At 38.5% G+C, this 24,061-nt stretch overlaps 1 protein-coding gene across 1 annotated transcript in view; it reads right to left on the bottom strand.

Annotated features, from left to right (window-relative positions):
* The window catches only part of LOC134803971 (uncharacterized), a 460,442-nt gene that overhangs the window by 435,540 nt on the left and 841 nt on the right, over positions 1 to 24,061 (bottom strand). The window lies entirely within an intron of this gene.

Here is a 24,061-nt window from a genome sequence, read left to right on the forward strand (position 1 = left end):
GTATGAGGACGTAAGTAGGGCCATACATACTTCTAAAACCTACTTTACTGTTGTTATGGGGGATTTCAACGCAAAGTTGGGCAAGAGAAGCGGTGATGAGTTGAGAGTAGGGCAATTTGGGTATGGGCAACGGAACCCTAGGGGTCAGAGGCTGGCTGACTTTCTGGAGGGAGAGGAACTCTTCATGATGAACTCTTTCTTCCAGAAGCCGCCTCACAGGAAATGGACCTGGATGAGTCCTGACGGTTCCACGAGAAACGAGATAGACTTCATCATGACCGACAAGAAACGGATATTCAGTGATGTCTCTGTGATCAACAGGGTACAGACCGGTAGTGATCACCGAATCGTAAGAGGCTCACAGGTATTAAACTTGAAAGGTCCAGCCTGATGAAGTCTACACTCCGACCTACTCGAGCCCATGTTCAAAACCCCGAAAGCTTTCAACTCGAGCTCTCTAACCGCTTTGCTTGCCTAGAGAACTTGGCTCCAGTGGACGAAATCAACGACGGGCTAGTGGAAACTGTCCACACAGTAGAGTCTAAGTTTTTTAGACCCCGCCCTAAAGATAGACCTCAGAAATTGACCGAGCGAACCTTGAACCTCATGGCTGAACGACGCTCGCTACAGTTGCAGTCTCCCGATGACGCGAAGTCATATAGGCAGCTCAATAGACGTATATCTAAGTCCTTGCGACATGATCTGCGTCTCTTTAATACTTACCGTATTAAAGAGACTATTGAGCGAAACCAAGGCTCCAAAGTGTTCGCAAAGGACAAGTCTATTGGGCAAAGCCAGCTGACAAAGCTGAAACGGGAAGATGGCAGCATAGCGTCGAGCAAAGCGGAGGTTTTAGGCGAGGTCGAGAGGTTCTATGGACAGCTATACACATCGATCGCAAAGCCCGTTGACAGCTTGGTAGGAGATCCAAGAGCCAAGCTGTCCCGTCGTTATACCGAAGATATCCCGGGCATCAGTCTGTACGAGATTAGGATGGCCCTGAAGCAGCTTAAGAACAACAAGGCGCCGGGTAAAGACGGAATCACTTCAGAGCTTCTGAGAGCGGGTGGAACACCGGTACTTAAAGTCCTCCAGAAGCTCTTTAATTCCATCTTGTCCGAGGGCAAAACGCCTGAAACATGAAATAGAGGCGAGGTGGTGCTGTTTTTCAAAAAAGGTGATAACAGCCTATTGAAGAACTACAGCAGACCCATCACGCTTCTGGGCCATGTCTATAAGCTGTTTTCAAGGGTCATCACGAACCGTCTCGAACACAGACTTGATGACCTCCAGCCTCCCGAACAAGCCGGTTTCCGAAAAGGCTATAGTACCATAGACCACATCCATACGCTGCGGCAAGTTATACAGAAGACCGAAGAGTATAACTTGCCATTATGCTTAGCGTTTGTGGACTATGAGAAAGCCTTCGATTCGGTGGAAACATGGGCGGTGCTTGAGTCTCTTCAGTGATGCCATATTGACTATCGGTACATCGAAGTTTTGAAGTGTTTGTATTATGAACGACCAACTACTAGGCACCGGAACAAAGGAAAACTCCAAACGGTTAGATTAGGAATGTTTATTCAAACTACTTGATTACATTCACTTGTTTAATACTCTAGACGCTTAAACTCAACATCCATTTACTTTATTACTCTAGACACTTAAACTCAACATTCGTTTACACATCAATTAATTAACTTAGCTAGCTAGCAAGCCTAGGCAACCTAGGCTACCCACAGCCGTGAGCACGTCACTCCGAATAAGTTGCCTATTTCCACGAACGATCCAAACAGAATGCACGGTTTGATCCACTCCCGACCAAGAACCGTTGCCAATATGGCGGGAAAATAGAGCCTCGCGATTGGTGGACGACATCGCGTGATATCGATGACGTCAACCAATCGTTGAACGATATTATTCGCCCGCCAAGACATCAACCAATCACGTTATAGCGATGTTGCCAGAAATAAACCATAAATGTTACTAGTGTAAACCATAAATCATTAACTAAATACGACTATTGAAAATAAATAATTGGTCAAATTGATAAATATTAACGTTAAAAATAACGTAACCTAACAATCGGCTGTCCTGACATCGTGTGCGTCCCGCACACGACACCAGGTGGTAACCTAAGCAACCTAACAATCTGCTATCTTGACTATTTAAAACAAACTTATTCAACAATTTAGTCTTAATTATGCTTAACATTTTAATTATTCATTTATAACTTTTACATTACAATGCAAATGCAGACATTGATCTATCAAGTAATATTTAACATACAACATGTAAAATAATAATAGTTATTTTATTAGTAAATTTTAACACTAGTCTAATTAACATTATAGTTAACCCAAATTTAATTTAATCATAAACTGCAAAATTTACGAAGCTATCATGTACCAAAATAAACTATAAGCTACATACATAATCCAAGTAATCAATCAATCAATCAATCAAATTTATTTCAAGCAAAAAAAAAATATACCCATACAAAATATTAAATTTAAAATTATTAAGATTAAAATATTATCATATAAAAATTAAAATTAAAAATAAACTTAAAAACATGTCAACAAAAATTACAATAAACAAAAATTACATTAAAATTAAATTAAAATCTACATATATATTTACATTAAATTATACACTATGCCTCTGGATCCCATATGTAGGTCATTCCAGTGCCTCCAGAGTGTACCAGCAGTATCTCCAGGAATGAGCTGAAGCTGACTGTTGGAACTGTCACGTACTCGGCGCATGAGGGAGGCAGTGCGTTTACGGATTATCGGAATAAGTATAAGATTTTAATTTAAATAACAAATTCTATGAACAATCGATTGAATATCGAATCTAGTGAACCCAAACGATCGATCGATTGGGCCATGGGAACATCAAAATGAAGTCACGACCGATCGATTATGCCGTGAAATACATTATTTACATCAAACGAGTATTCTGAACGATCGATTAATCAGAATACCTACATCCCCTGAACGATCGATTAATCAGGGTTCCCTAACCTCCTGAACGATCGATGCCTTTCAGGATGCCTATCGACGCCCGTCCGAGCCGATCGATTAATGCTCGTAATGGGTGTCGAAGGACTTTATTCGACACTTATTGCACCAAGCCGCGAACCGATCGATTCTCGCGTACTTGATCTGTAACAACGAAAAAAACATTCTGTAGCAAATCAATCTGGATAAAATATCCTAACAAATATGATATCCATAATAATATCCATGTTCTAACTCGAATCGTTTCCATCATCGCTCTCAAGATCATCATTAGGCTCTTTTTCATTAACTTCTAGAGCGGTCACGTCTATCCACGGCTTCATGCGGTCAGCAGCTACGGTCGTTGACCGCCTATTTTCTGTATCGACTAATCCAGGTATTGGAGCTACAACATAGCGGTCATTGCCTAAGACCTTACTCACGCGGTATGGCCCTATAAAAGAAGGCATTAATTTCTTGCTCTGTCCGTTATTATTGAAACAAGTTTTTGTTATTTTAACGATTCTTTATATATACGTGAAGGTGTCCTTCCCAAATCATAACTCTCTTTTGTTTAGCCTGCTCCTGATCTATTCTAGCCTAACACTGTCACGTATTTCACACAAATCATCATTTTCACGGCTATCGAAAACGACGTCATTGAGCATGGGGTTAATTTCGCTATTCATAAGAGTTCCAAACATCACATCCGACGGCTTCCTACCTATAGTTTTCTGAATGGTGTTATTCAGACCCCATTGAATGCGTCCCAAATGCGTATCCCAACTTTTCTCGCCATGTTTAACGCTTAGTGCCTTGAGAGAGTCTAAAACTGTGCGGTTATACCGCTCAACTTGGCCATTAGACCTGGGGCTAGCGACCGCATTTAAAACATGTTTTATTCCTTTATCTAAGCAAAACCGTTTGAACGTGTGCGAGGTAAAACAACTACCTCTGTCACTAACGAGCCGGTCAGGGTTTCTAAATATGCTAAAAATGTCTTCTAGAACCTTAATCGCATTTTGGGCATTTGTGTTTCTGACAGGTCTGAGAAAACAGAACTTGGTAAAACTATCAACAACCACCAACAAATGAGTAAAACCCCTTAACGACTTTACAAAGGGTCCAAGGTGATCCACATGAAGGGTGTGAAAGGGGATCTCTACCTTTGCAATAGGGTGCAGTAACCCTTCGGGAGCGCCTAAATTGTTCTTTGCATATTACGCATATTCAATACAGGCACCCACGTATTTATTGACGAACCTGGACATTTTGGGGAACCAATAGTTACTTTTGATTCGTTCTAAGGTCTTCTCAATCCCAAAATGTCCAATTTCGTCGTGATTGAGTTTACACACCTGCCACCTTGCGCCCCTCGGTACCGCCCACCTGATCTTGTCCTTATCCCCGTCCAAATAGCGAAACAAGCGATTATCTTTAAGGACAAAATTCTGTTTGATATATTCTAATCCCTTTTCGTCTAGATCACTTTTCAGAATGTCAATTATTCTGCTCCACTCAGAATCGCCTAACTGCAGCGTGTGAAGCCAATCTTCGCTACGAATACCCATTACCACCGGAAACTGATCCTCGAGACATTCTGACGGCTCAACCGGATTTCGAGATAACGCGTCAACGTGACTCATTTTTACTCCAGCCCTATACTCGACAGTATAATTAAATTCCTGAAGGGTTAGCCACCAGCGTGCTATCCTTGGTATCAGATCACGCTTTGAAAATGTGGAGCGCAATGCACTGCAGTCGGTTATAATATTAAATTCCTTCCCAAGTAAATATACTATAAACTTACGAAGGGAACACACTACCGCTAGTGTTTCCAGCTTGTAAGAGTGGAAGTTTTTCTCCTCGGGAGACGTTTGCCGACTAAAATGCCACTGGGTGAAAGTTCTCATTACCTTGTGTTCGTTGCAGAAGGATCGTAAATAGCAAGAACCAGCCTATTAACCAAAATCGACTTTAGACTCAAATGCTCGTTCCTGTTCGTCACTCCACTGCCAGACGGCGTCCTTTTTCAATAGCTTGCTAAGAGAGGACGAAATTTGACCAAAATGCTCTATAAATTTGCGAAAGTAACTGGCTAGGCCTAGGAACAGTCTCACATTATGAACATTCTGGGGACGAGGGAAATTGACTACGGTCAAAATCTTCTTTTCACCGGGCCGGATACCACTAGCGCTAATTTCGTAGCCAAGATAATCAACCTTGTCACACAAAAACTCGTATTTCGACAGATTCAATGTCAGATTCGCCTGTTCAAACATTTGCAGCACCTCTTCAAGGCGTTCTAGACACTGAGCAAAGTCCTTTCCAAAAATGAGTACATCATCAATGTACGCGGTCGCCTTACTAAATCGCGCCGGACCAAGTATCGTGTTTATCATTCGTTGAAAAACTGCCGGAGCATTCGCTAGGCCGAACAGCATACGATTGAATTCGTATTGGCCGTCCGGCGTAACGAATGACGTCAGATGTTTGCTCTGCTCAGAGATCGGCACCTGGTAATAGCCAGACGCGAGATCAAGAATTATGAAACAAGATTGACCCGCGAGACGCGCTATTTCATCCTTAATAATGGGCATTGGGTACCGCTCTTTATTGGTTACTGAATTAAGCATACGGTAGTCAACGCACAACCTTGAGGAACCATCCTTTTTACGCACAAGTAGAATAGGACTCGCGTAATCTGAAGTCGATTCTCGAATCACACAGGCATCTAACATATCTCCAATCATCGACCGCACTTTCTCCCGTTCGTGGTGTGACAACCTGTATGGACGATAAACGACTGGACGCTGACTATTAAGTTCTATACTCATTTCAGTGATGCCTGTACAGCCTAGGTCTCTCAAGGAAGTAGCAAAACAATGCTGATATTTCGCCAACAGCTCCATCAGGTTCCGTCTTACGTCAGCTGGTACACCTCTGCCCACATTCACCTGACTTTCATCTAGCGCCTGCCGAATATGAGTCTCACCCTGCGGAACATCCACTACCCGCTTCACAACGTTGACAATTTCTGCACGACAGAAGATAAGCTTAGCCGGGATGCGACAAGATTCTGAACATGGCACGACAAGTACATTAATGTGTCCATTTACCGCTCGATGAAACCCGCCGCTAATGAAATACTGCTCGTTCGGCTTTCCTGCTACACAATTTTTCAAAAGAACCTCGCCGTTGAAAGCCGGCTTAGCTTGTGCCATGACAGAAGCAGTTCCATAAATTTCAATTGTCCTAGCTGGGTAAAACATCAACAAGGCATCGCTATTATCAACAAGCTCTGAAGTAGGCAGCTCCTTCCCTACATCAAAGAATTGCAATTTATTACTACCAATACATGCGCCTGTTCTGTGAACGACTGTCCCACAAGAACAGGGACCTCTAGCCAATGATCACTCACAACCTTGAAAGGTACCTTAGCTTCTACCCCATCGACGTTCATATCGAGACTTAGATTCCCTAGCGATTGGACTAAACCATTACCAAATCCCTTCAAGATCTGAGGAATATTATGTGACAGACCTAATCTACTAGCAGTTGTTTCCCTTATGAGCGTAGCGTCGCTTCCGAAATCTATGAACGCCCTCAACTCAGCACTGTCGACTTGATATCTTTATAATATTTAGAGCCTGGAGAGTCCACCATGTCTACGCTGTCCTTAATTCGCATAGTTTTCTGCACTGTACCGCTAGTATTTGCTTGCACTTTGTCATCTGACTTAGAGAAACATTTCTCCACAGTGTGGCCGATTTTATTACATCGCGCACATTTAAGCAGCGGCTTAGGGCAGTGCAGGAAACTATGACCCCTTTCTTTGCAGTTGTAACACCCTGTACCGTTGGTTGATCTATTGCTATCTATCAGATTTAGGCTTTGCTGTGTTTTGACTGACTGATGTAACATCCTATGTATACCCCATCTTTCGCAAATAATCATTCATTCGCATCAGATTGGTTGGTTTGATTATAATCCCTATTGCTGATCAAATACTGTAAGAGCTGGTCGGGATGGGTACAACGTAGTGCCAAAGCCCCGGATTTAAGTGTCTTGTCCGTAATACCATGTATTATGCACTCAGCTGCGCGGGCATCTACTATCTCGCATCGATTCACCAGACTCAACTTCTCATAATAGTACACCTCTATGGACTCATTGTACCTACTCTTCCTCCTAATCATATCCTCCAAGGTCAGGCCATAGTTTTGTTCACATGGGAAAACACTCAACAACTTATCTTGCCACTCGGCCCATGTAAACAAAATACTATTCAGACTCTCATACCATGTTTTGGCCAAACCTTGAAGTTTCTGCATAGCAAAATGCGTAGTTGTTCTTTCATCCCACCCGTACACCGAGGCGCACTCGTTCACCTACTTCAACCATATATCCATCCTCTGATTTTTTGATGAAGGATCAAAATTTGGCAATATATTCTTATGATCGATTTTCTGTAATGGTTGGGGTGCGCCTTGGTTCACGGGCAACGATGCTAGACCGTCTCGCAGATTTTTAAATATATCGAGTAAATAATTCTTTGAAAAGGAAGGGCTACGTGACCTGTTAATCCGTTCTTCGGTGTCAGGCTGTCGTGATCCGCGCTCAGCTCGACGCTCCTCATCCTGGCCCCTCGCTGACACGGGGATGCTTCGATGACGGCTGGCCGCTTGAGGTGAGCTGGCGCGCCGCGATGATTCACGTAGGTCTTCGGCAGCACGTACGCGGTTGCGCTCACGCCGTACTTCTTCCTCCAGCATCCGTAGTCGCTAGCGTCCCAGATCCACGTCCCGATCCTGCCGGTGTCAACTGTTGCTTCGGCTTTGCAGGCGACTACGGCTCCGGCTCGCGTTCGAGTGTGCATCTCTTCGTCTCGGAGTCACGAGCCTTCGTCGGTCTGGTGGCTCTGACATAGTCTGAAATCTCACGTCAGAGGATTTTAGAATCTTATAGCTAGACATAAGGAAGCAAACTACTAAGTTTAAGGTAAAAGATCCCATTAATCAAGGAAACGAATGATCAAAGCAATAACGGTTCATATAAATAAATCACAACACGACTTACTTGAAATATCATTACGTTACACAAGTTCTTTGCTCCAACAATGCTATTAAATATAGAAAGGCGTTAACGTTCACTGGATTACAATTTAATCTGTTCCATTGTTGTCCGGGATTCGAACCCGATTGATGTATTAACTACTGTAACTTCAGCTATATAAATAAGGTATAGTATCACTAGACTTAATTTCAATCGATAAAATAAGTAATCGAAAGAAAATACTACCCACTACCTATTGTAAAATGATATGCACACTAAATAGCATTAACAAAGAAATCGTTTGTTAAATTTAAACTGTTAACGGTATATTATAGCAATAACCACAGTTGACATTTTAAAATAACATCACTAGGTAATACTTAAACTTTGTCGTTAACTTTTAAATAAATAACGTTCACTTGAAATCACTTCGCACAAAAATAGCTTACTATTGGGGCGTGTACTTACGTTTTAACTGTTCTTGTCACTTCTGAAATATGAACGACCAACTACTAGGCACCGGAACAAAGGAAAACTCCAAACGGTTAGATTAGGAATGTTTATTCAAACTACTTGATTACATTCACTTGTTTAATACTCTAGACGCTTAAACTCAACATCCATTTACTTTATTACTCTAGACACTTAAACTCAACATTCGTTTACACATCAATTAATTAACTTAGCTAGCTAGCAAGCCTAGGCAACCTAGGCTACCCACAGCCGTGAGCACGTCACTCCGAATAAGTTACCTATTTCCACGAACGCTCCAAACAGAATGCACGGTTTGATCCACTCCCGACCAAGAACCGTTGCCAATATGGCGGGAAAATAGAGCCTCACGATTGGTGGACGACATCGCGTGATATCGATGACGTCAACCAATCGTTGAACGATATTATTCGCCCGCCAAGACATCAACCAATCACGTTATAGCGATGTTGCCAGAAATAAACCATAAATGTTACTAGTGTAAACCATAAATCATTAACTAAATACGACTATTGAAAATAAATAATTGGTCAAATTGATAAATATTAACGTTAAAAATAACGTAACCTAACAGTATAGTAACGCCACCATGTCGGTCCGAGTACAGGAGCAGAGTACGAAGGCGATTCCATTGCGAAGAGGCGTAAGGCAGGGAGACGTTATCTCTCCGAAACTATTTGCTGCCGTAATGGAAGACGCCTTCAAGCTCCTGGAATGGCAAGGACTTGGCATCAACATCAACGGCGAATACATCACTCACCTTCGGTTTGCCGACGATATCGTAGTCATGGCAAAGTCGATGGAGGAACTCAGCATGATGCTATCGATGACCTCAACCGAGTTTCACAACGGGTGGGCTTGAAAATGAACATGGACAAGACGAAACTTATGTCAAATGCCAATGTTGTACCCATCCCAGTCTCTGTTGGGAACTCGGTACTCGAAGTTGTTGACTCGTACATCTACCTAGGACAAGTAGTCCAATTAGGTAGGTCCAACTTCGAGAAAGAGGTCAACCGCCGAACCCAACTCGGTTGGGCAGCGTTCGGGAAACTACGTAATGTCTTTTCGTCCGACATACCTCAGTGTCTCAAGACGAAAGTCTTTAATAAATGTGTGTTACCAGTGATGACTTACGGCTCCGAAACCTGGTCTTTCACTATCGGCCTCATCTCAAAACTCAAAGTCGCTCAACGAGCTATGGCGAGGGCTATGCTCGGAGTTTCTCTGCGTGATCGAATCAGAAATGAGGAGATCCGTAGACGAACTAAAGTCACCGACATAGCCCACCGGATTAGCAAGCGGAAGTGGCAATGGGCAGGCCACATTGCACGCAGAGAAGATAGCCGATGGGGTCGAAAAGTGCTCGAGTGGAGACCACGGACTAGCAAGCGCAGCGTAGGACGTCCACCCACAAGATGGACAGACGACCTTGTTAAGGCCGCCGGAGGACGCTGGATGCGGGTCGCTTCCAACCGGTACGAATGGAAGTCCAAGGGGGAGGCCTATGTTCAGTAGTGGACGTCTTATGGCTGAGATGAATGATGATGAATAAGGCTTAGACTGTCATCATTGTTAGACACGGCTTTGAAAGGAAGAGGATTTGAACCTGATTTGAACTTTATAAGATGAATTAACCTTCGCTGGCACATGTTAAAAGCTTTACCTGGTCATGCTTTTAGAAAAGGACTAATGCATTCAAATGAAAAGGCTTGCTACGAAAACATTTGATCGTATTATAATGCGGTGTACATTCCTTTCACATTTTGACAATACTTTTTACCGAAGAAACAAGGTTTACAAAAATATCTAGGTATGTACTACTTTAATGTCTAGGCAATAAGTTCGTGTAGATAGTAGCTACATATTCTTTGCGATTTGTCAGTGTCGATACAATATTTAAGACCTTTAAATAACATTATTTAGTGCCTACTCTGAGGGAAACCACTAATAGACTAAGAGTCCTATGTTGAATGTTAAAATACCTGTTTTTACCTACTAATATATAATTAAGTATGTCATAATAGCTACATAACTAATAATTTATACGTATCTACATTGTAAACTTGATCAAATCTGTCTGCTTCTGTTGGAGAGGCAATGTGGCGCATTTTGAAGCCTCCATTCTTTATTAATTTTCGTAGGTATCTACAGCCCTCTCCAAACAACTTTTTATGGGTATTGAACTCGTAAATATTACAGCTTAAATATTACAGCGAAACGAAAATTAAATCACAAAATGTTTAAATTAATTTATATGATATATCTTGAGATAATAGTTTAGTTATTTTTAGAGCATGTGACTCCAATAGGTACTATTGTACTACAAAAGATTACTACATATTATTTGAGCTCAGATCATTTTACGATTTAATCTAGTCAGAAAAATTGAATATTCCTAACGGAAGAAGGTAATTTGTTTACCTGGTTGTAAATCATGATTGTTTTTAAATTTTGGTGCGTCGTAAACATTTTTATTACTTGACTAATCAAGATTTACATACCTATATTTTCCAGGAAATTAGCTTGTGCAACCACAGTCAAAAGTCTAATAATTCAATTATTTTTACATCGAATAAGTATTGTTTCCTTAATTTTCGAAAATGATTAGTGCTGAACTAGCAAACGATTTAAACTCTGTAATGAATATACCTTGTCATGATGACATCATAAGCCCGGACTACTGCAAAACTGTATTCAAGCAAAAAAGGAACTTCAAAGTCTTAACTTACAATATTCGAAGTATTAATAAAAATTTTGACCTATTCCGTCTTAATCTACACCGTACACAGGTTGAGTTTGACGTTTTAGTTTTGACGGAATATAGAATACAAGACTCTATAAATGTAGATCAAATCCCAGGATATTCCTCGTTTCATACCATTCACAACATAAATCAAAATGGCGGCGTTATAGTGTATGTCAGAGACCACTGGAATGCGACTGTTTCAGAACCCCGTTTTAAAGAAGCCTGTTGCTTATTAGTAGATATTCCAAATCAGGCCACTATTCTCGGGTTTTATAGATCGCCATCTTTCAAATGTACGACAAATTTCCTTCTTGACCTGGAACATAATTTAGCGTAGAGGGTAAGAAAATCCAAAAAAAATGCATACCCAAATTTATGTATTTTAGAACTATTAAAAACTGAGAGTTAAAAATTTCTCAGCCTGATTTCTTTTTAAATATATACTGAGTAGTCACGTATACACTTAAATCCAAAATATCCAAAAGAAATATCATCCAGGACACCGAAATTTTGGAAGCGAAGATAAATCCATCCCGCGGTTACGCAATAATGTACCGTCTTCCTTTAGCAGTTTAGTGCAGATTAGCGTCCTTGTGCTTCTAGTATGACCCGACCGCGTGACCCGCAGCCTGCACTTAATGGCTCCTCTACACGATGGGCCAGCGCCGGCCACTCCAAGGGACGCAGCCATGCGGTAGAATGAGATAGCAATATCACTTGCTCCCTCTAACGCTTAAATGCGTCCCTTGGAGTGGCCGGCGCTGGCCCATCGTGTAGAGCTGTAGAGGAGCCATAAGAAGGGAGTTGTCGTTGTCACTAGTGTGTGATTCTTTACACTACATTTAGTGATTTTTTGCGTTTTCTTTGTACCGAATAATATAATTATATTAACGTAGTTTCATATAACTTTGATTAGAATAATATCACGCTAAAGACGTTAATAACAACCGACATCAAATACACTACTAAACCACTACGACCAGTTTTGACATTGACAATGTCAAAACTGGTCGTAGCCGTACTAGAATTTTTGCCACGTAATAAAGATTACTTATCGTATGCTTACCGTTAATAAATTGCGATATCTTAAAACTTAACCGTCAAGATCTTTAAAACTACTGAACCAATTTTGATGAAACTTGCACTATAAACTGAAAGACACTTCATCATCAACTATGGGACGATAATCCTTCGCTACATTTTTTAAATTTGCCGCCTTTTTCTACTGACAAGATTTGCTTGACCAAGTATATTTTACAAAAAAAATATTGCAGCAGTGGCAACATTGTAGTAAGTTTTTTTGGTCTTGAATTACGTTTTTTAGTATAGAAAAGCAGCAAGCCGCCACCGCCGGGTAGTATAGGGCGAGGCGCGGCGCGCGCGCGGACGGCGGCCGGTACCGCTCACGCACCCCGCTTGTACTCCGCTCCCTACACACTGTTCCCGTTATGTTTCGTTTTTAATGCGCTCGTTATTTTTTTGGATGTTTTTATAGATGAATGGAAAGAAAACTGTGAACTTAATTCAATAAATAAAATGGATAGAGAAATTTTCCACAGCGAGTAAAAAGGCAATTTCTGAAAATAGTATAGTTACATGGTAATTTTTTTGGATTTTCATTTTGTAGGTATAAAACGGCAATAAGCTGGCATTCCAGTGAAAAAATTTGACTGAGCAATTTTCCGGTCCAAGACACACCAAAAAATTATATTTTATTAATATTGGTATTTCTGCTGGGATATTTTTTTGGATATTTCATATATTGTTGCAATACGTTACATGAATATGTCCGGTGAAGAAAGTTTGAACGGAGCATTTTTCTGTAAAAAGATATTAACGATTTGAGACTTTAGGTATTTACTTTAATTCTATTATTATTATTCTTTGGATATTTATACAATACTTATTATTTATTGATACTTTATCATACTGTAAAGTTTTTTCTGGCTGAGGAATTACTGCGGGGTCCACTACCTTTATTTACTACATTATTAGGCTGGCCCGCGGGGGGGGCGTCGCGCACACTGCAACACGCTTCACATTCCTCTTGGCTATTGTCTCGATATCTTTATCAATGGATGGCCAGTAATAGTAGTTTATGTGACTGCTACATAATGAAAGGCATTAAAATACGAGTGTGGGTTTATGAAACGAATGAAATGAGTTTCATAATAGTATCACACGAGTGTTTTAATGCCTAATTATGTACAGTTACATACACTGCTTTATCTACACACATATTATAAACTTTCTATGATATATTCACTAACCTCATATTACAGCCGACATTGGGGCACTTTCCTCTCTGGCGGAACTCGCGGATATGAGCTGGCGTCTCCGAAATATCTTTATCGCACAATTTACACGAAACTTGTGTTATAGTTACTTTAAAAACAACAAAACAAATTATTTGTTACTTACAAATTAATTAAAATATAAACTGTACGTCAAATGGCGGCAAAGGAAAACTTTTTTCACGTATGTCACGCATCCGTAGTTTTTTTTTTAATTCAGAGACAAACAAGAGTCGGGGTCGATTACCATATCGTCCGATACCAACTTACATACGGGATTTGTCAATATTGTATGCAATTGTCATTTGATTTCGAATAAAACGTCATGACGACTGATATTAGAATAGGGGTCAAATCAAATTGCTTTTTTTATTCAGAGATGTTCGAAATTTAAAATGCATTACCAAATCGATTTTGATATAGTAATGAAGCTATTACCACATTTTCACAGATAAGAAATTTGCTGTAACAAAACAGTTTATCGTAATGTGGGCCATTATTTACGGATTTTTAAGGCGTCATAGAGAGTTTATGATATGTGTGTAGATAAACATAATTACGCGCGATCGATTTCATTTTAACTACTCCTAAATAACCTTCATGAACTTCCGACAACACTTTTTTTTGGTATTTCGGTGGAATGACTATTCCATATTTAGAAACAATGCACCCATGTTGTAAATTTAAGTCAGCTCTTCTAAAATAAAATGGTTTCACCTGTTCATCGTCACATCGTTCTCGCCAACCAAGTAAAATAAAACCTACCACTTTACTAAGTATCGAATCCTTCTTTGTTTCTATTGCTACTTCTTTAAAACTTATCGGTAAAGTCTCGTCCGTAAAAATACAATACAATACAAATACTCTTTATTGCACACCTCATTACAGAAAACAATACAAATAATACAGGAAGAAGAGGTATCAGTATGAATTGCCTACCAAATAAATATTGGTGATATTTTTGTACTCCATAAAAAATTACTAATGCTTCTTTGTCTAGCTGACTATAATTTTTTTCGGCATCTGTCAGCGTTCTCGAAGCACAGCTGATTGGCATTTCGGTACCGTCGGCAAACTTGTGTGTTAAAATCGCCCCAATGCCATAATCACTACTGTCTACCGATAAAATTAAGGGCAACTTTGGGTCATAATGTGTTAAAACTTTGTCGCTACTTAATAATGATTTTATTTTGTTAAACGAATTTTCACACTTTTCATTCCACTCCCACGTGACCTCTTTTTTTAATAGATTGTATAGAGGATGTAATAGAGTGCTTAAATTAGGCAAAAATTTACCATAATAGTTAACCAGTCCTGTGGTGTTCATCAATAAATAAGCAGATGGCTGGCAACACTGGTGCGCATGATGGCGGCCGCGGTGTTACGGGCGCTCTGTATGGACCGAATAATAAATTGTTTTATTTACCTATAATCAATATAATTCCTGTAAAAGTAAACTAGATTAATGATGTTAAGTGAACATCACAAGTGGCGACGAGGTAAAACCGTGAGTAAGTACCTATGAAATTCGCAAATTGCAAATTGATGAAATATTGGCGCCATATTGGTTTGTAAACAGGGCCGACGATTTGCAAAACGAACGCATGTATATCAGAACAAAATAAAGTACAAAACAATGAAATCGTGAGAAATACAAGATATGAGTGACTTTCAGATGCCTGTAATGGGTGTAACTCGGAGGCGTCTGAGGATTAGGAAATGGTGTATGGTTCTTTTGGACATTCAACCAAATAAAGTACATTGGTAGATGACAAATGTTGAATTTTATAATACAGTCTGTTGAAATAATAGAGCAATTCGTCAAAATTAATTTGATAATATAGAAATACCTAAGTATATGGAAATACAATACAAGATTAAGTTATAACTAAAAGTTATTTTTCTTTTTAAAAGGGAAGAATGGATAATTGTATCAAATATTAGATTCCTTATCTATTTCATATGGTAAAATACAAGATGTTCTATAAAATAATAACTTGTATTTTGTAGCAGTTTCTGTTTCAAATACTTTTTTACATTTTATGCAAGAATACATGTACCTATGTAGTTGCCTTGCAAACTATAAACGATGTACATATTCACCAGCAAAATATAAATTTACTTGTTTCCATATTTCCAAAAGGTCTAAGTACCTGCTGTAGGTACTGCATAGTAAAGTCTGTTTTGTGCTTGGAGTATGATGGTCAAACTAAGAACATTTGTGTTGACCTTTAACGGATCTCATGTAAACATTAATGATTCTCAAAATATACTGGCACAAATGATATAATTAATTACAATGTTTGTCATCTAGGCTATTCAATTCAAGATCTATGAGCGATTGCAGTGATTGTGTGTACATAAAATGCCAACAAGTTATTGGCTTAGGCTGATGCCGAAAGTATGATGTTAACAACTTGTACGCCAAGTTGTAATACAACATCATAAACCCCATAAAATGATGGGAAAAAATCGTTTGAAACGAAAAATGTCAAAATGACTACTGGCTGTTGCCGAAATGATGATGTTAACGATTTGTACGCCAAGTCGTAAAGGATAACATCATCAACCCCATAAAATGATGGGAACTAATGGTTGATCATGAATCAACAAGATGGTTAATGGGAAATTTCCATACCTACATATATTATGATGTTAAGGAACTCATACGGTTGAGTTTGCAAAGTAATAGCAACATTTAATGATGTAATAAATAATATACTTAATACCATGAGTAAATGGAACGTAAAGAAGTGAATGTGAGTTGTATTGTACTTTATTAGTTCTTAACAAATCCTGTAATGTGAAGCTGGCAAACACAAATTTGTTAGTAACATGGAATAGAAAAACTACTCAACCTTTCTTTGGGTGCTAGTTCTAGCGTAAGAAAAAGACAGTATGATTTTGTCTCTCTATGGTTGAAATGAGACAGTCCCTGGCTAAACTATCTATAGTACTATAGAGTCCATTGCTACTGTCAGATGTCACAGATGTGTCACTTTTGACACTTGACAGATAGAGATTGTTTCAGAACAATGTTGTGTGTTAAATGTTAATAAATAAAAGTAATGTTCCAGATTAGATTCAAGACAATATTGAATCTACTAGATTCTTATATGTACTCCAGGAATGTGTAACTGTGCTCGTTACAGTTTTGTGGCAAACATGGACTAACAGGTTGTGTAAGTTTTCAGGTTTCTTGACCATCACCAGATTTTCCAAACTTACGGAGCAAAATGTAGATATTGGATGTTGTTGCAAGTGTTAAAATCATGGATATGTCACAATATGTCCTAAATATAATATAAAAAAGTATAGTTTAACACATTCAGACTAGCAACTAAAATAAGTACAATGTTGTTAACTATATAATTATATTTGCAAGACGTCTATATAGGTGTTGTACGACATTTTCGAAGAAATATCAGTGACCAGAAATGGAGACTGGTTTAGCAGCGTGAAGTATAAGGATCTCATCACATATGGTATGTTACGAGCCATGTTTGGAAAGTATATTGTACAACCCTAAATGTCTGGAAATAGGGTAAGTGTAAGTAAAAGAAAATCTCAATGAAGTTTTGATTTAACCTAACTAGTGACTATGACAGAACTGTCAAATCATGAATGTCAGTGATTCAAGTCACATTGTCGAAATCAAAAACAAATTGGACATATTGGTATTCATATTTTGGACTTGTATCGTTTGCATTTGTAAAAGTACTGCTTTACTGCCTGCCTGTATATGAAATAATAAATACATTAGGTCCGGTGGTATAAAATCATCTTTTGTAAGGGATTATATGTTGTACCCTTATTAAACTCAATAATTCATGAAAATGTGTACATTACAAAGTAGAAATGAATATATGTGGTAAAATTATTTAAATGGATGTCAAAACAAACATCATTAGAATCCCCAATAAAATACATTTTTTATGGTCATACATTTATGCTTGTTATGCTATTTTAGCAAAACACACCCTTACAAGACAAACCATCCTACCAAAGCTGTTATCAAGCAAAACTGATTCAAACAAAAAAAAAAAAAAAACCTTTTTTTTTTTCTTTAAGAAGTTATCTACTTAGTCTAAGTAGTTAGACTAAGTAAATACTCTTTTGGATGAGATCATCAGAATAAAATAATTACCTACCACTGTATAGTTGTATACTGCTTATACTACCAGTCAACAAGTCTACTGTATTAGTCAAGAATGACAAGATCAAATGATTAGTCCATCAACTTGATTAGTGATTAATGGTTCACAACAGACAACTGTTTGAATTTCTCATACCTACCCAAATAGGTATAAACACACCCATAGCGTAACAGATGAATTTTCTGTATTTCTCTTACAGGTGACAATGCCAAAGATATGTTGGAATATGCGGCTGACAACTGGCTACGTGCTAAACAGTCCATTTGGGATGTGATGCAAAACCATGTGCGTTACAGTATATCGCTTGTTCAGATTTCTGGCGAAAGGTCTGTGGAGTCCTGTTTGGTGTTTCCAAAGTTTGGTATTGGATTCGTTATTAAGTAAATAACGATACGACACGACATTGTATATATTTATATGACCAGACAACTGATTAAAATTTACAAGTTTAGATCATATTCATACACGAGTACCTATTAGGCAACAAAGGCAAGTAGTAAATAAACAAGTTTTGTTAATAGATATACCAACACAGGATTTGGACCAGATATTCAGCATATTAATTCCTTACTACATAAGCTTTTCAGTGTTACACATCTGTAAAGTGCAGTCATTGTTAATATGATAACAGCAAAGTCATAGTAAGATATATTTAACTATGTATATTTAAATTTTCAGTAAGTAACTATACATAATTATTTATGAACAATGATGTAAAATTTATGCACAGATTATAGTGGTTCTCACTAGATAAGTGACAGAAGTCTGTAGCCTAAAGATATGTTTAACGATTATAGCGCATTTGCGTTAAGTTTGCATATTTATCTTTATATTTACTTGTAGAACTGTGTATGATACAGGAATTTAAAAGTATGTGAAACTTGTTGAGATGTTTTTCACTATTTATTATTTATTTTGAAATATGCTATTTTTATGGTGCAAAGGAAAATTCTAAAGCTCCGGCTTGTCCAAGAAAGCTATACTACGTTACAATTTCACTATTTGTTGATGCTTTTGACAATCTGGTCGCATTAAACACTTTTAGGTACAAGTTGTTAATAATACTTATAGGGGTAATAAAAGTGGCATTTAAACTAATATTTTTACCTAAACTAAATAATATAAAATGTTATTTTATAGAATGTAGCAAGCTAAGAGTTTTAGTTACTAAAAGTTGTTATTTGCAGTGCCCATACAGGGTTCATAACTGTTTCTTATTCAAATGTACCACCTTATGTATGTACCTATGAAAGCAACTAATGACTGATTACTGATTAAAATTATGGAATAGAATGTTAGGAATTTGATAAGGTAACTGGCTCCTATATAAATATTTTAAACTACTAAATTATTGCATGGAATTTTTATGAAAATAATATATTCTACATGTATTTAACTGTAGAGGGTTAATATACAACTGATTTTATATGTATGGATAATTGCTAGTATACCTACTCTCTCTTCCTCGCGTTATCCCGGCATTTTGCCACGGCTCATGGGAGCCTGGGGTCCGCTTGACAGCTAATCCCAAGAATTTACGTAGGCACTAGTTTTTACGGAAGCGACTGCCATCTGACCTTCCAAACCAGAGGGGAAACTAGGCTTATTGGGATAATTGCTAGTATACATTGTAATACAATTTAATTTTAAAGAAAGAGAGAGGAAATAGATAATAATAATAAATGTCATGTATGTAAATACTAATAAGTAAGAAACAGTTATTGTTACAGATGTTACATGTTATTGATGTGTCAGTGAGCAGTCTACCTTAACCATGTTAAGGACTATATTAGACTCTAGTAAAAATATATATTGTACTACAAACTAGTGGTTAATATTGTGGTCTAACATCACTCATTGTTCTTAACATATGATGGCTGGCTAGATAATATATAGTTGTAATCAGACTGTAAACATATTAAAGAGGCTATCTGTATTGTAGTTGTTACTTTAAAAATGTATATGTTACTTGATTACTTATAACAGCAATTAGAAAATTAATTAACTATTAGTAGTTTAGTCATACGTATGGACTTGTGATATTGTAAACTTCCTATTTTACTACACCCTTTTCAGGGTCCATGTATATGTATGTAAAATACCTGGTATGCAAATAAATATCTCTATTTATCTATCTTTGTATACTAAAGGGTATATTTACAAGGAATAAGGTTTCTAAGACTATGTGGAAAGCTGTAAGTTTACTTATTTGTAATTGGAGTATCGACTTCTTCATATTTATCATTATATAAACACTGAGTTATAAAAGTGTGTCGTGATTTAAGAGTTTAATAGTTATGTCAGTGTCTGTAAATGCATTGTTCAAATTGTTATCACTCAATTGGTTAAAGCTAAATGCTGATTAGAAATGTGTTGTGTTGCAAGTTAATTTTGGTTGTACAGTACTGTACAATGATTCATTTTATGTATTCTCCTACAATTTCAAATTTGTTAAAAAGGAAGAGATGTGGTGTTCATCAATAAATAAGCAGATGGCTGGCAACACTGGTGCGCATGATGGCGGCCGCGGTGTTACGGGCGCTCTGTATGGACCGAATAATAAATTGTTTTATTTACCTATAATCAATATAATTCCTGTAAAAGTAAACTAGATTAATGATGTTAAGTGAACATCACAAGTCCCAAGAACGCTTTTAATTGAGTAACATTGCCTGGTCGCGGCGCATTTGAAATAGCTACTATTTTTGACTCATCGGGATCGGGATGCAACCCGTGCCGGTCGATCACAAATCCAAGATATGAAACACTTTTTTGTAAGAATTTACATTTTTCAATTTTTACAGTTAGACCCATTTCGGCCAGTCTTTCGATTACCGCTCGCAGATTTTTAATATGTGTCTCTCTATCCTTGCCTGTAACACAAATATCATCTAAAAACACTACCGTATTTGGTAAACCTCGCAACGTTTCTTCCATCATTTTCTGGAATTTTTCAGGTACGCAACTCAACCCGTACGGAGTTCTTTTATAAACATACGTTCCAATATGAGTAGATATTGCCGTTGCCGCCTGAGAAATTTCTTCCAGCGGTACCTGCATATAGGCTCTAGTCAGATCTATTTTTGAATATTCTTGTCCCCCGCTTAACGCTGCGAACAACTCATCAATACGGGGGAGGGGATAATAGTCCCTTTTGAGTTTTGGGTTAATGGTGGTTTTATAATCCCCACAGATCCTAATTTCTCCCGACGGTTTAATTACGAGTACTATAGGAGTACCATAGTCTGACTGATCTACCGGGTATATAGAACCTTCCTGCTCCATCCGCGCGATCTCCCTCTCGACAGCCGCGCGCAGCGCGAGCGGCACGGGCCTAGCGCGTATGACAACCGGTTCATTATCTGCGAGTTGTAATCGAATTGACTTTTTACACTTTCCTAAACCATCTGTAAACACTTGTGGAAATTCCTTAGTTAACTCGTTGACAAATCGATTCTGAACAACATTATCCTCGTCTGTCTCAATATTGTGTATGTCAAAGTAGGGGAGAGTGGGTAACAGTGGATACACTTTTGTTTGAAGCCCAATATTTCTGAAGCTAAGTACATTTAGCCCTAGCATGTCAATCCATTGTTTTGTAACACTATCAGGGTACACAAAAGACAGACGACAGACATTCTAACAGCCATAGATTTTCGTCAAAAGTATTTTTTTTTATAAATGGGAAATTATCCACTGTAACATGCATGGGTTACTTTGGATAAGCCCTTGGGGTACAGTGAACTTCATGGGTCACAGTGATTTATTGCAGGATTTATTAAATGAGATAAACGCATTTGTATTTGTATTTGTATTTTGTATTTGTAATTAACAAATATTATTTATTAATCATTTGGATTCATAAGATCACTAATAATAATTTACACTAGAACAGAGTGTCTTAAACTACATTAAATGAACAATAATTATATTAATATTATAATTAAATTTGTATTAAAACAATGCTTCAATTTTAATTAGCATGAAGCTAAACATTGTGAACAAATGGTTGAACAACGAATATCTATTCCAGAAAAACCTAAATCTAAGGTATAAACACCCCTGCTGCCTCCTTTGTTTGTCCCGAATAGGATGGATTAGGCAAAAACATTTTTATGTCTGACATTTGGGAGGCGATATTTCCCATTTGTAGAATCTCTCCTTAAAAAACTTATCTCGGTTTCCCCATTTGCTGCATCTTTTAACGCCTTTCCAGCGTTGAAAACCTTTCTATTATTTGTTTTAAACTCTACTAGGACAAAATTGCCTTCTTTTGGTAAAGTCGGCAACTGTCCGAAACATTCTGGATCAACGATACCAAAATCAGTTTCTGTTTCTGCAAACGATCCTTCTTCCTCGGAGTGTACATTATATTAATGTATCGTTTTAAATGTATTATATTAATGAATCACTTTGCAACACTCCTTTTGACGGTCATCCTTTTCTTTACTGCTTGCTTTTTTTTCTTGGAATGTTTAGCAATTTCTCGTTCTTCAATCTCATTCTTAAATAGGTGTGACTCTTGTTAAGGGCAAAATAATAGCATTTTAGGCTAACCGAAACACTACACAACACTAAGTAATCCACAAACACACAAAACCCTTAAAGAATTTGACACAACACACTTTTTAAAAACACATAAAGAATTAATTTTCTACTTATACTATGGGGGTACGCTGCCGGCACGTGACCTCCCGGCGTGTGAGCTAGAGATGGGTAACTCAGGAGTGATAGATAAAAAAGATATATATCTTTCTCTTTTCATGAATCACTCTTCTTGTCTTTACGAATCCGAATGTATCAGTATATCCGTACAGCTCTCACTCCCTCAGCAACAATTTACTAAAGCGACAAGTGATGTCTCGGTCGCGCGTCGACCGAAGTAACACGAAAGAGCGACAAAGGTCGTTCGGGCGGGATCGGACGCGTCATTCGCTAAATATTCCGCGAGAAGTAGATATAGTAAGTATAGTATTTCTCGCTCGTTACTACTACTACTCTGTCTCTCACACACACTCATAAGATGACGCATAGTCAGCAAGTGCCGATACAGTTACGAGCGGGACAACTGATATATACGGATATAAAGATATAAAAGAGTGATACATATCCCAGTGATAGAAAGATATATATCACTCTTTTCTTTCTACTGACACATTTCGCCCATCTCTAGTGTGAGCGTGGCGGCGACTGGCGCTGCGCGGGGGGAACGCTCGAAGCGAACGTTTGACAAGAGTACAAGTGTTTGTGTGCGTAAATACACGGACAGCGGCATTTTATTCACTGTTACCCGTTAGTCACTGTTACCCACTCTCCCCTACTTAATATTGAAACGACGAATCCACGATCTACCTAGTATTGGGCGGCTACCATTTTTAATAAAATACCACTTTAAATGTCTTTCCGTAACATTATTTATAGATGCAGTTAATAATAGCCCACCGACTTGATCACCGAGCCTGCATATGCACAAAGTTTAATGTCATCATTAAACAAAGGATAATCAGGGAAATAACGTAAATAATCCACTTCGTTGATGGCCGAAATTCGAGCACCGGTGTCCACTTCAAACTTAATCACCGAACTGTCAATTGTAACGTCTACAAAAAACGGTTTTTCTCCTGCCGCGCACACCCTGATGTGATAAAAATCACTATGGGACTCCTCCGACTCCTCCTCCATAAAAAAATGCCTTCTATTTTGTCCCTTATTATCAGGCAACTTACACATACTTTTGAGGTGTCCTTTACGTTGACACTTATCACAATTATATTGTTTAAACGGCGCCGGACCGCACTCCCCGCACGGCATGCAGGCCCTCGCCCGCCGCGCCGCCGCCGCCGAGCCCGCCAGCGGGCACGCCGGCGGTGCTCGCGCTCGCGCCGCTGCCACTCGCAGCGCCTGCACTCGCACTCATACACCCGCGCACACCACTAGCACTCGCCTCCGCATGTTTCTCAGCCGCCTCTAACGCCAGAGCTAGCTCCACCGCCTTTTTGTATGTGATATTAATAACCGCGATCTCATATCATCACTCGCCAATCCGGACACAAACTGATCTCTTAAGTTTTCCTCTAATGTAGTACCAAAAACCGGTCAAGTGCGAGTCGGACTCGCACACGAAGGGTTCCGTACCGTTATCTATAAAAACGGTCACCCATCCAAGTACTGACCCCGCCCGACGTTGCTTAACTTCGGTCAAAAATCACGTTTGTTGTATGGGAGCCCCACTTAAATCTTTATTTTATTCTGTTTTTTAGTATTTGTTGTTATAGCGGCAACAGATATACATCATCTGTGAAAATTCAG

The sequence above is a fragment of the Cydia splendana genome, chromosome 2, assembly GCF_910591565.1.
Source record: "Cydia splendana chromosome 2, ilCydSple1.2, whole genome shotgun sequence".
NCBI classification, from domain to species: Eukaryota; Metazoa; Arthropoda; class Insecta; order Lepidoptera; family Tortricidae; genus Cydia; species Cydia splendana.